The 10,491-nt window shown below is 32.7% G+C and overlaps 1 long non-coding RNA gene across 1 annotated transcript; it reads left to right on the top strand.

The window, feature by feature from the left end:
* The first annotated feature begins 1,004 nt into the window (after positions 1 to 1,004).
* On the top strand, positions 1,005 to 5,544 carry LOC139886024 (uncharacterized). The gene is made up of 3 exons (XR_011772234.1): positions 1,005 to 1,404; positions 2,512 to 2,621; positions 5,182 to 5,544. It is a non-coding gene; the product is annotated as an uncharacterized lncRNA (long non-coding RNA).
* Positions 5,545 to 10,491: the final 4,947 nt, after the last annotated feature.

The following is a 10,491-nucleotide window of genomic DNA, read 5'->3' as shown; positions in this document are numbered from 1 at the left end:
TACTGACACCTAAACAACCAGCCTTTTTCATTGAAAGAGATTTATCACTAGATGACTCAACCTTTTCAAGTACTAATCAACTATATCCCAAAACTTTAGATTTTAATAGGAAAAAGAAAATGGTGAAGACTAAGACCATCTTTAACCGAGCGTGCTCGGTAGCGTGTTGCACCAACACGCCGGCGTACAGGCCGTAGCGCGGCGTGTTGGGTGGAGAATGGGGCCACGTGCTCCAAGTTAACACGTGAAATTTGAAGGCGTGTTGCATTTTCCCCCATTTTTTAATTAATTTTTATCCCCCTTTCACCCAACTTCCAATCAGAATTTAACACATCACCTAACACGCCACTTAACACTCCACCCCATTACACACTGGTATGACAGCACGCTCATCAAGCACCCACCCCACCCAGCAATACGCCCATCATCCGGATAAAGATGGTCTAATATTAACTAGGGTTTGTACCTGATTATCGTCCACTCAGAATTTGATTTGGACTCTCGAGGGCAAAGAGCGAAGAATTGCATAATTTTCTGCTTGAAGGTGTCTTAAATTGGACAACTTTCAAAAAGGCCATTTTATAGTTACACTTACACCAGGCTTGGCCCAACGTCTTTTGAAGTTAGAAAATTGTATACTTACATTGAGTTTATAAAATTTGTAGATTTCACCCGGTCACCCACCCTTCTTTTCGGGAGATGATATATCCACCACCACTTTTAATCCTTCCACTTGAATACCCTTAAATAATAACTTATATAAATTTTCTGTTAAATATTATCGAAGGATATTTTGAGAAAAAAGAATCAAATGATAGTGGATGAAGTAAAAGCAGATGCGGATATATATCACCCTTTTCTTTACCCCATCTCACTCGCTCTTTTTCTCTACCCTAGATTAATTACAGCCTCTACCACTCTTCCAAACTATATTGAATTTTAAATTGATTTGTTAAAAATTTAATCATCAAACACAAACGCATTTAGACGTAACCATTTGTATTCTCCGGCACAACATTCACACAACCTTTTTTATTTGAAGAAAACCCTAAATCAGACTAACATTTAGGCAACGGTGGTGTTGCTTCACCCTTTTCAAGTGACACTGCAATTTTCAGGTTATTCTCTTATTTTTTTGTATTTTCCGGCGACGGCACCGGACTTCTCTCGCCTGTTAGATCTTGATTCAACTAGATCTGCTTGTTTGAGTAAGAGCAGATCTAATGGCGATTTGAGTAGATCTGCTCGTTTGACCACCGAGAAAGTTGAGCGAGAAAACCAAAGACTACTTACCCGACATGGACCGACGTTTTATTTGATTTCAGCGTAACGGGTCAAGATCGTCACCCGGCTGACTAGTCACCACCACTACCGCACCAGTCACAACCACCACACCATAAATTTGTAAGTTATTTCTCTTGTAACTTTTTTCTTCGATTTACTCTCTTTAGGGTTTTATGTTTAAAGAATTTTTCTATAAGATCTCTGTTTTTAGAGTTGGTTAATGTTCTCGGTGATGATGGTAACAGAATTTTAACGCTTTGATCTAGTAGTAATATACTAATATGTGTTTGATTTAATTAATTGTGGCGTTTTTGAAGTTTACATAGGACCATATAAAAGTAATTTGCTATTTATAATGTTTAGTTACATTACTAAGATTTTGTTCTAAAATGGTGTAACATTTATTTAACATGAATTTTTCATTTTGTCATCATATTTGACATGTTGGTTGTGGCTGTATTAAAATAAAATTCTATCTATCTATATATATATATATATATATATATATATATATATATATATATATATATATATATATATATATATATATATATATATATATATATATATATATATATATATATATATATATATATATATATATATACACACACTTCAGGCCTTTATTTTCCTTAAACATCTCTTCTCGTTTACACATAAGTTTCCCCTTTCTTTAGAACCCTAATTAGGCTCATTCTGCCCCAACTTATTTTAACCCAAAAATCCCCTTTTTTAGCCCCTAATCTCCAATTTTTTTAACTACCTAAATAAAAACTGTAGTGGAAAAGATTCTACTGCAAATTAAGGAACGAGTGAAATCGTTAGAAGAGAACTAAAATAACAATTTGAAATCACCATCACCACCATTAATTTTATAAAATATTTGACACAAAACACTTAGAGGTATCTCTCTTTAACTTTAACGCTTAATTACTTATTTGTTTTAATTTTTTATTTTTTTAACCATTATTTCTCCTATAGACCGATAATAATACACAAATTTTAATGACTCCTACAGTAAAATCTACCCCACTACATTTATTTTCTATTTATATTTAACATTAATTATTCCCACTACCATCAAATATCTCCCTCACAAACAAATGCTTTTATGGCATTTTTTAAAAAAAATGTAAATGTAATTTTGTTATGTATTATGTTATAAACTGACTCTTTATATCTTATAAACTCACCCTTTATATCTGTTGTGTGCTAAATTTATTCCAGTTTCAATGCGGTATAATAAGATACATAAAGCGAAGCTTTCATGGCGTTTGATTCAACATCATCTAACCGCAAGTGCTATCAATATGACGTGTTTCTGAGCTTTAAAATAGGTATTTTTTTATATAGATGTACATATACATACACATACACATGCATTTTATATATATATATGTATGTATGTATGTATGTGTGTGTGTGTGTGTGTGTGTGTGTGTGTGTGTGTGTGTGTGTGTGTGTGTGTGTGTGTGTGTGTGTGTGTGTGTGTGTGTGTGTGTGTGTGTGTGTGTGTGTGTGTGTGGGGTCATCATCGAGGGGGAAACACTTTTTAGGGAGAAGTGGGGGGAAATAATTTTATTTTTTTGTTTTTTTTTGAATTTTTTTTCAAACATTAAGATTACATGGAAAAAAAATATGAACATTTAAAAAAGATACTTTGCGACGAATGTTATTATTTTGGCGGAAAATCGCTCGAAGAAATAAATAATAACATTCATCATGAGTAATGTTTTAATTAGAGTTTATTTGCATCGTTTTGTTTTCATCTTGTGTGAAGTGTTTTTATCGAAATTTAGCTCGATTTAGAGTTTAGGGTTTAAGGTTTAGGGTTTTTTGTTTAGTCCCTAAACCCTAAACTGTTCGTGTTAAAAATTCAATCTAAACCCTAGTTTTTAAACTCTAAACCCTAATATCTAAACCCAAAACCCTAATTTTTAAACCCTATTTTTTAACCCCCTAATTTCTAAACCCTTAAGAAAAACTTAGAAGCAAAACATTCATTGCAATGAATGTTATCATTTATTTCTTCGAGGGTTTCCCGCCAAAATAATAAAATTTATCGCAAAGTGTCTTTTTTAAATATTCTTATTTTCATGTGATCTTAATACTTGAAAAAAAAAGTTTTAAAAAACGAAAAAAATTTACTTCCCTCCACTTTCCCCCAAAAAAGTGCTTCCCTCTTGACTTAAACACTATATATTTGCTACTTTTGACATATTTTTGTTGCATTTTGAGGTTTCTAGTTTGTTTAATTCTTGTTTAAGATAATGACTACTGTGGAAACTTAGATCATAAAAGTGTTTCTCTCTGTAGTTGTATTAAATTGTATTTGTGTAATAATGAGATTGAGATGATTATTAAACTTGAGGGACGTAGAATAAATAAGATTAAGGGGGTTAAAATCTAAGTTAAATAATACTCCGTATATGATTTTGATAACAATATGTAACTCTTGTGTAGAAAAGAATAAAATATTAAACTTGCTTGATAAATATAAATTTAACTTCGTATAATACTCTAAAGGAAAGAATAATTTAGTCATAGTAAATTAGTAAGTGTTCTAATTTAAAAGGTTATACCACATGTCATCATATTAGTGGGTAGGCATATTGGGTAGGATGATGATACATCATTTTCCTTTTTGGTATTAAACATTAGTAAAATGATTTCTTTTACAAACTTGATTTTAGTTTAATTTTTTTTTTTGAAAAGCAAGACATCTTTTATTAATAAATAAACCGAATGCAGTATACTTTTATAACTTTCTCGGCTATCTGGTATCTGTATTTTGAAGTACTATGAGGCAACAATAAATTTACAATGGCATATGCTCGAGTGCTACAATGCTACTCGAAATAATCCTTTGTATGTGTGAGTCTTGCTTAAGACAGTGTGTAGGTAGTATGTGTGGTTGTGCATAACATATGTGAGTTTACTTTTAAAAAAGAACACTTATTACTGGATTAAATAACTTAAACAAGAGTAGTGTCATTTGTGTCTCGAAGTATCAAATGGCATATGCTCGAGTGCTACAATGCTATTGGAAATAATCAATATTTTGTGTGCGTGAGTCTTGCTTGAGACAATATGTAGATAGTATGTGTGGTTGTGCATAACATGTGTGAGTTCGTTTTTTAAAAAGATCACTTATTACTGGATTAAATGACTTAAAAATAATAAGGTAATGTTACCTCCATTAAGCCATAGTACAAGAGGCTCAGAAGAAGAGTTGAGTGGTGACCACTTGCAAGATAGTAGAACATTTGTTTTGTTTTGGATTTCCTTTCTCGACTATATGGTATTGTTTTCTTTTATAAACTTGATTTTATTTTAATGATCAAGCATAAACGATACTACGTACTATTGAAAATGATCAAGCATTTTTCACAGAAGTTGAACAAGTTTGGTAGCTAAACAAATACAGAGGAGTTAGTCAAATTAATTTGTCAGCCTTTCTAATTATTCACAGAAATTGAATGTACGTTTTGTGCAAAAATTATTGCAAGTCTTATTAAATATAGTATTATTATTTAACAGTCAAGTTGCTCTTTCTGTTATTTTGGCTAAAATTACTGTAGTGCTAAGGCGCGACTGCATAATGGTAAACAAAAAATAATTTAGATATTTTCTTTTACTAGTAACTATGCATCATTAGTAAAATGAACTGAAATAATTTTTCAGTAGAAAATTGGTATCTTTTCCTGTATGTTTACCTTGTTGTGTGATTTAAAAGATTGGATACAACTTAGATTTATCAGTGAGAGATGGAGATCTTTTGAACCACAAATAAAAATGCAACTCATACTACTCATTTTGTAATAGCATGATTCTTTTTATCAAATGATAAATAGCTCAAAATGTCATTGATAATGTGTTTTTATTGTATGTAAATAGGTGTGAAATCTTTTCACCACGATTACCGATGTTTTCGGGCAACAAGTTGTTCAGGTTCTTTCAGTTGACGGTATGTTTTTATTGTACCATTACTTTACTATGATAAAGGAAAACATATCATAAACAACACAAGTGGGCAAGTGCACACTTGTGCTTTCTATGACCTATGGTTTTTGTACACCCAATAATTAATGTGTTAGAAATTTAGAACCCAACAAGCCTATGTTTAAGTGCAACTCGATGAGTAATCAACCAAGTTTGACTCTGATTGATTATTTGGATGTTGACCGAGTAATCCCAAGTAATCGCCGATTCATCCCCTTTGACCGTCATTGATTATAAGCATTTCTATTGTTTGCTACGTACACGTTTATGTCATGTACACGGATCCTCATTAGCTAACTTTTCTTCAATTTTTTTTTTTTGTGGTTGTAGAAAAGAGAGAGAATTTTAATTAGTAATCTCAAATCGTCCACCACAATAAGTGTAAGTGTTTAAGCTAAATGTCTGGATTAATTTTTATTTCTTGTTTTATCTAATCGTATTTAACAAATTAAGTCTTTAAGCTACATGTCTAGATTAATTTTTATTTCTTGTTAATCTAATCACAACAACAACAACAAAACCCAATCTCACATGAATGGGGTATGGGGGAGGTGAGACGTAGACAATCCTTCCTCTATCCTTGAATAAAGAGAAATCGTTTCTCCACCCCGAGTGAAACACTCACAAGAGTAGAGAGTGTCCTCTCTCTCTCGATTCGACGGATAAAGAGATTGCTTTCAAGCGGACCTCCGGCCAACTTGTTAATCTAATCATCTTTGATAAATTACAGGAAAAAGTCATTGAATGTAAAAGTGTACAAAAGTTTATATAGTACATTCGGTACAAAGAAGTACAACAGGAGTTGTACGCTGTTAGTATCATCATTTGATGCTGAAAAGGTAAATCTGAATCTTATATGCATTTCATAGCTATTTATTTTAAATATATAGAAGTTAATATGTTTAATAACAATTTTTATGGCAGATCTTTAAGCTTAAAGAGCTAAACATTAATGGAGCTAATGTGAATGTTGAAATTTACCGGGGGTAAGATTGAAACGCCAACACGTTTCCTCAATTCACTTTGATATTTGGCCATCGTTGATCGCCGTTGACCAATATTTAACCTGCAGTTGACTGAGTGACTGGCCGAGTTTACTACCGATTTCTCGCTGTGACATTTATATCGACTTATCTCTGAGGAGTCGGTCGAGTAGCCCGAGTTTTGCAACCATGGAAGAAAACGATAGAGCTAGAGTTGTATACCAATCTGCACTGGATCAAATATTAAATGGGCTTGCTGAGTATAGTATGTTGATTTTGAGAATTTATACGTCGGCGATAGAGAGGGCAAGAGGCTTCACTTTACGAAAGGGTGATTGTGAATCTTCCACGAGTTGTGGAGAAGATACACTAGCAGTGATACATTTTATAAACGTGTATAATTAGTGTCTTAGAAGAAATTTAATTTAAGTTAGTAAGGGTTTAATAGTCAAAAGTATATCTGTAAAGTTTTAGAGGGGCTTAAAAAAGATTCACAATGAATATTAGCAGCATGAGATGGACCATAACTCAGGCCAACATTAGAAAGTCACAATGCTGAGTAGTTTAGACGGTAGTACTCCATAACGACTAGTAGTTTATAACATGTGATGTTGCTAATTAGTATGAACTAGATTCGGAAGCCCGCGCGTTGCTGCGGTTCTCAATGTTTTTGTCATAACGTTTTTGCAATAACGTGTTTTGACAAAACATTTGTTGTACGCATTTAGCGTTGATTGTTTACTCATTTATCCCCACTATAAATTTATAGACATTTATTTTTATTATGTTTTTGAGAGCAAAATATATGAAAAATGAAAGGATTTATACTCTGTAATATTGCAGTATTTTTTTGATTAAAAAAAGTTGGAAGATGCAACGGCCAACTGGACTTCGTATTTGGTAGCCACATGATTTGGTCAACAATTACTTTACTACTTTGTCTTACCCCTTTACTCTCGATTAATCGAATAGGTGGTTTCGGTCGTGAGATACAAAATTAGTTTTCCAACCCGATATCATATTTCGCTGCGGAATGATTTTGATCGGTTAACGATAAGTTAATTATACGTAAAAAGAAAACAGTTACCGGTAATATTAACATACTCTAAAGTTTATATAGAGTATAATATAAGAATTTAATTTAATTGATGTTCGAAATATAAATCTTTACAATTTTATGTAGGTTTAATGTTTTGTGTAACACATATTGAAGCTAAAAAAAAGAATTTAAAGTGGTAATGTTTATAACTTAGAGGTTCAGTTTGTCATTTTCATCGTAAATGGGGGTGTAAATAAAAAAAAAAAAAGTAAAATGGGTTGATTTCATCCACATATCCATCCTACCCTATCTTTAGTACTCCGTATTCTCTAACAGCTTATTATCCTCTCCACTGATCTTCCCCAATTTTCCATTCTCATTTTCACTACCATTATAATATCTTACACTAAAATCATTAAAAAAAAAAAATCAAGAAAAATTATATCGATGGTTACGGTTGACTCGGTGGTTTCCAGTAGTTCCGACCACCTGAACTCGATTTAGTTTTTGTGTTTTTCTAACACCCCACTTTCAATAGAGTTGTACTATTTGTATGGTTAGTTGTACCGTGTGCATATGTAAAAAGACGAATATTAACTGGTGGTCGTTGTATAAAATCTAAAGATTAAATAAATTATCTAAAAAAAAAAAAAAAAACTACTGTAGCTACAGTGCGCTACAGTATTTTTGGGGTATGTGGCGGGTTATGATTGGAGGGTGTTGTCCATATTTAGTATATAGTATAATATATATGTGAATAGCTAGTTGTACTCAAGAATGCAGGTAAGGAAAAAATTATTATTTTTGATGTTTTTTTACAATAGTAAGGTGTTGGCCGACGGTGAAGGTCGACGGCGGCGTCGGCTGTTGTAATCGTAACTGTTGCCGGAAGTAGTTTTCCACCGCCACTCTCGTGGTGTGTTGGACTATTGTAGTTGTTCTCCTACAGGAGGTACAGCGCTTGACATTTATCAGAGCCACCGTCGTGAAAAACCCGACTCAAAAACTTGACTTTTCAGGTATGTGTTTTTTCTAACCACTACCAAACCGTCCTATGTTCAGATTTGTTTATTGATCGGTTGGTTTTTAGATTTGTTTTTGTTCCTTTAATATATATGTTTATCGTTCCCCCCTCTTAAATCAGACAATTGGGTGGACTCGTGAGGTATTTGATATGCTGGGTGTCTTTTAAGTTTTCAGGTATGTTTATATATTTCATCAAACACTAAATTGCCCTTTGTTCCGGAAGTTTGTCTCATGTGTGGATCTGGATGTTTTTTCTTTAGATCAGATTTGATGGTGGTTGAAAGTTGTGGACGGTGACGGTCGTAGCCGGCCGTGAAATCGGCGGTGGTAGGTTGCAGTGCATGGTGGTGTAAAGTGGCTGATGGTGGCGGTTGCAGGTGGTTGGTGGACATGGAATACTGGTGTAGATGGAAAAGAGACCCAAAAATTAATAAGTTCATGGTTTTTTTTCTTTTTTTTTTTGAATATATTTAAAAAGACGAATATTAACTGGTGGTCGTTGTATAAAATCAGAAGATTAAATAAATTATCTCCAAAAAAAAGAAAAAAGAAAAAAAAACTACTGTAGCTACAGTGCGCTACAGTAGCTACAGTGTTTTTTGGTATGTGGCGGGTTATGATTGGAGGGTGTTGTCCATATTTAGTATATAGTATAATGTAATGACCAGAATACCTCTGTGAAATAAAAGGCGGAATTGAAAAAGAAAGTAAAAAAGACTAATATGACCCCGTGTGAGCAGCTAAATCTCATGTGTTTTAGTATATAGGTATAATATAATATAATATAATATAATATAATATAATAATAATAATTAATAGTAATTGATATATTAATAATTAATTGATATTTAGTAGTAATCATGAAATTGAATGAAAACTTCAATTGAAAACCAAAGGAGTGAAGGACAGTTGCCACTTAAAAAAAAAAAGAATATTGTTCAACTTTAAAAATAAAAATGATGATTAGGGAATCCCTATCCTTGTGAAAAATACTCCGTTAAATGCGACACGCAATCATTTCTAAGTTCTCTAAAAAGCCGGAAATAATTCTTTGAATTATGTAGATAATTAAAATTTCTTTAAGAAGTAATTTGGTTTTATATCTTTATAGAATATAATATGATTTCTTTCGGATAACATTTTAAACTTTTAAATTCGGATTCATATGACAGGTCATACTTCTTTAGCACGTTTGGACAGGTTAAAAATATAACAACAACAACAGATTCAAAATGTTCACTTCATTTCATTCATACAAATGATCGATGGTACACCCGATGCGTCATAATGGAGATGTGTGACGATAATTCGACCATGAAGGTGTGCTCAAACCTGATGGTTTTTCACTTTATATTCGTTTATTATTAAATCTAATCCCATTACCTTTTTTCTTATGTCCTTAAAAATAAGCAATGCCAGCTCAACAAGATCTTTCTTTCCGTGAAAAAAATACTTGGGGTAAATTTTTATAAACCGACATTTAAAACTTGGTGATAACTAGAAAAATACTGACTCGCGCGATGCGGCGGGGCTTTCAGGTTGCATATTCATATTTAACGTAGCGTTATGTATTTATATAATTAAAAACGCGTTGCTACGGGTGTGTTTGGATACACGTAGTTAGTATATAGTATACCTAATGGCCTGACGTTTTAACGCCAGGAAAATCGCGTAAAAAGTGGGACGGTATCATCGATATGATGTAGTTAGTTTGAGGTGTTTATTGTACGTGTATGCGTATGTATAAAATATAACATGAAATATTTAGCGTTTTTAAAAAGCGTCTATTTCGCGTGTGGTTAGTTGTCTTGTGTTCGTAAAATTATTTCGAGTTGGACGGTGACGTCGGAGAAATTTAGATCGCGGCGAACGGGAAGATTTCCGTTAAAAACTTTGGTGGAGTAGGTTTAACTTTTCTTAATAAAATTATAATTTTACATTTGAGACTCCTATTTTGGGGGGTTGATGTTGTATGTTGGATAAGGTTTAAGGGGTGATTTGTTTTTTTTTGGTGTTGATGTCGTTTGGGTGTTTTTTTGGACACAATACGACTAAACCTTGAGTGGCAATTAGTAGTGTAAGGAAATAAACTTCTAACATAACTTTATTAGGTACCATGCTCATTTGGGCGTGTATCGTAGGTGAGCATAAAAGATC

Source organism: Rutidosis leptorrhynchoides, chromosome 1 (genome assembly GCF_046630445.1).
Source record: "Rutidosis leptorrhynchoides isolate AG116_Rl617_1_P2 chromosome 1, CSIRO_AGI_Rlap_v1, whole genome shotgun sequence".
Taxonomy (NCBI): domain Eukaryota; kingdom Viridiplantae; phylum Streptophyta; class Magnoliopsida; order Asterales; family Asteraceae; genus Rutidosis; species Rutidosis leptorrhynchoides.
This window is presented reverse-complemented; position numbering and strand designations above follow the sequence as displayed.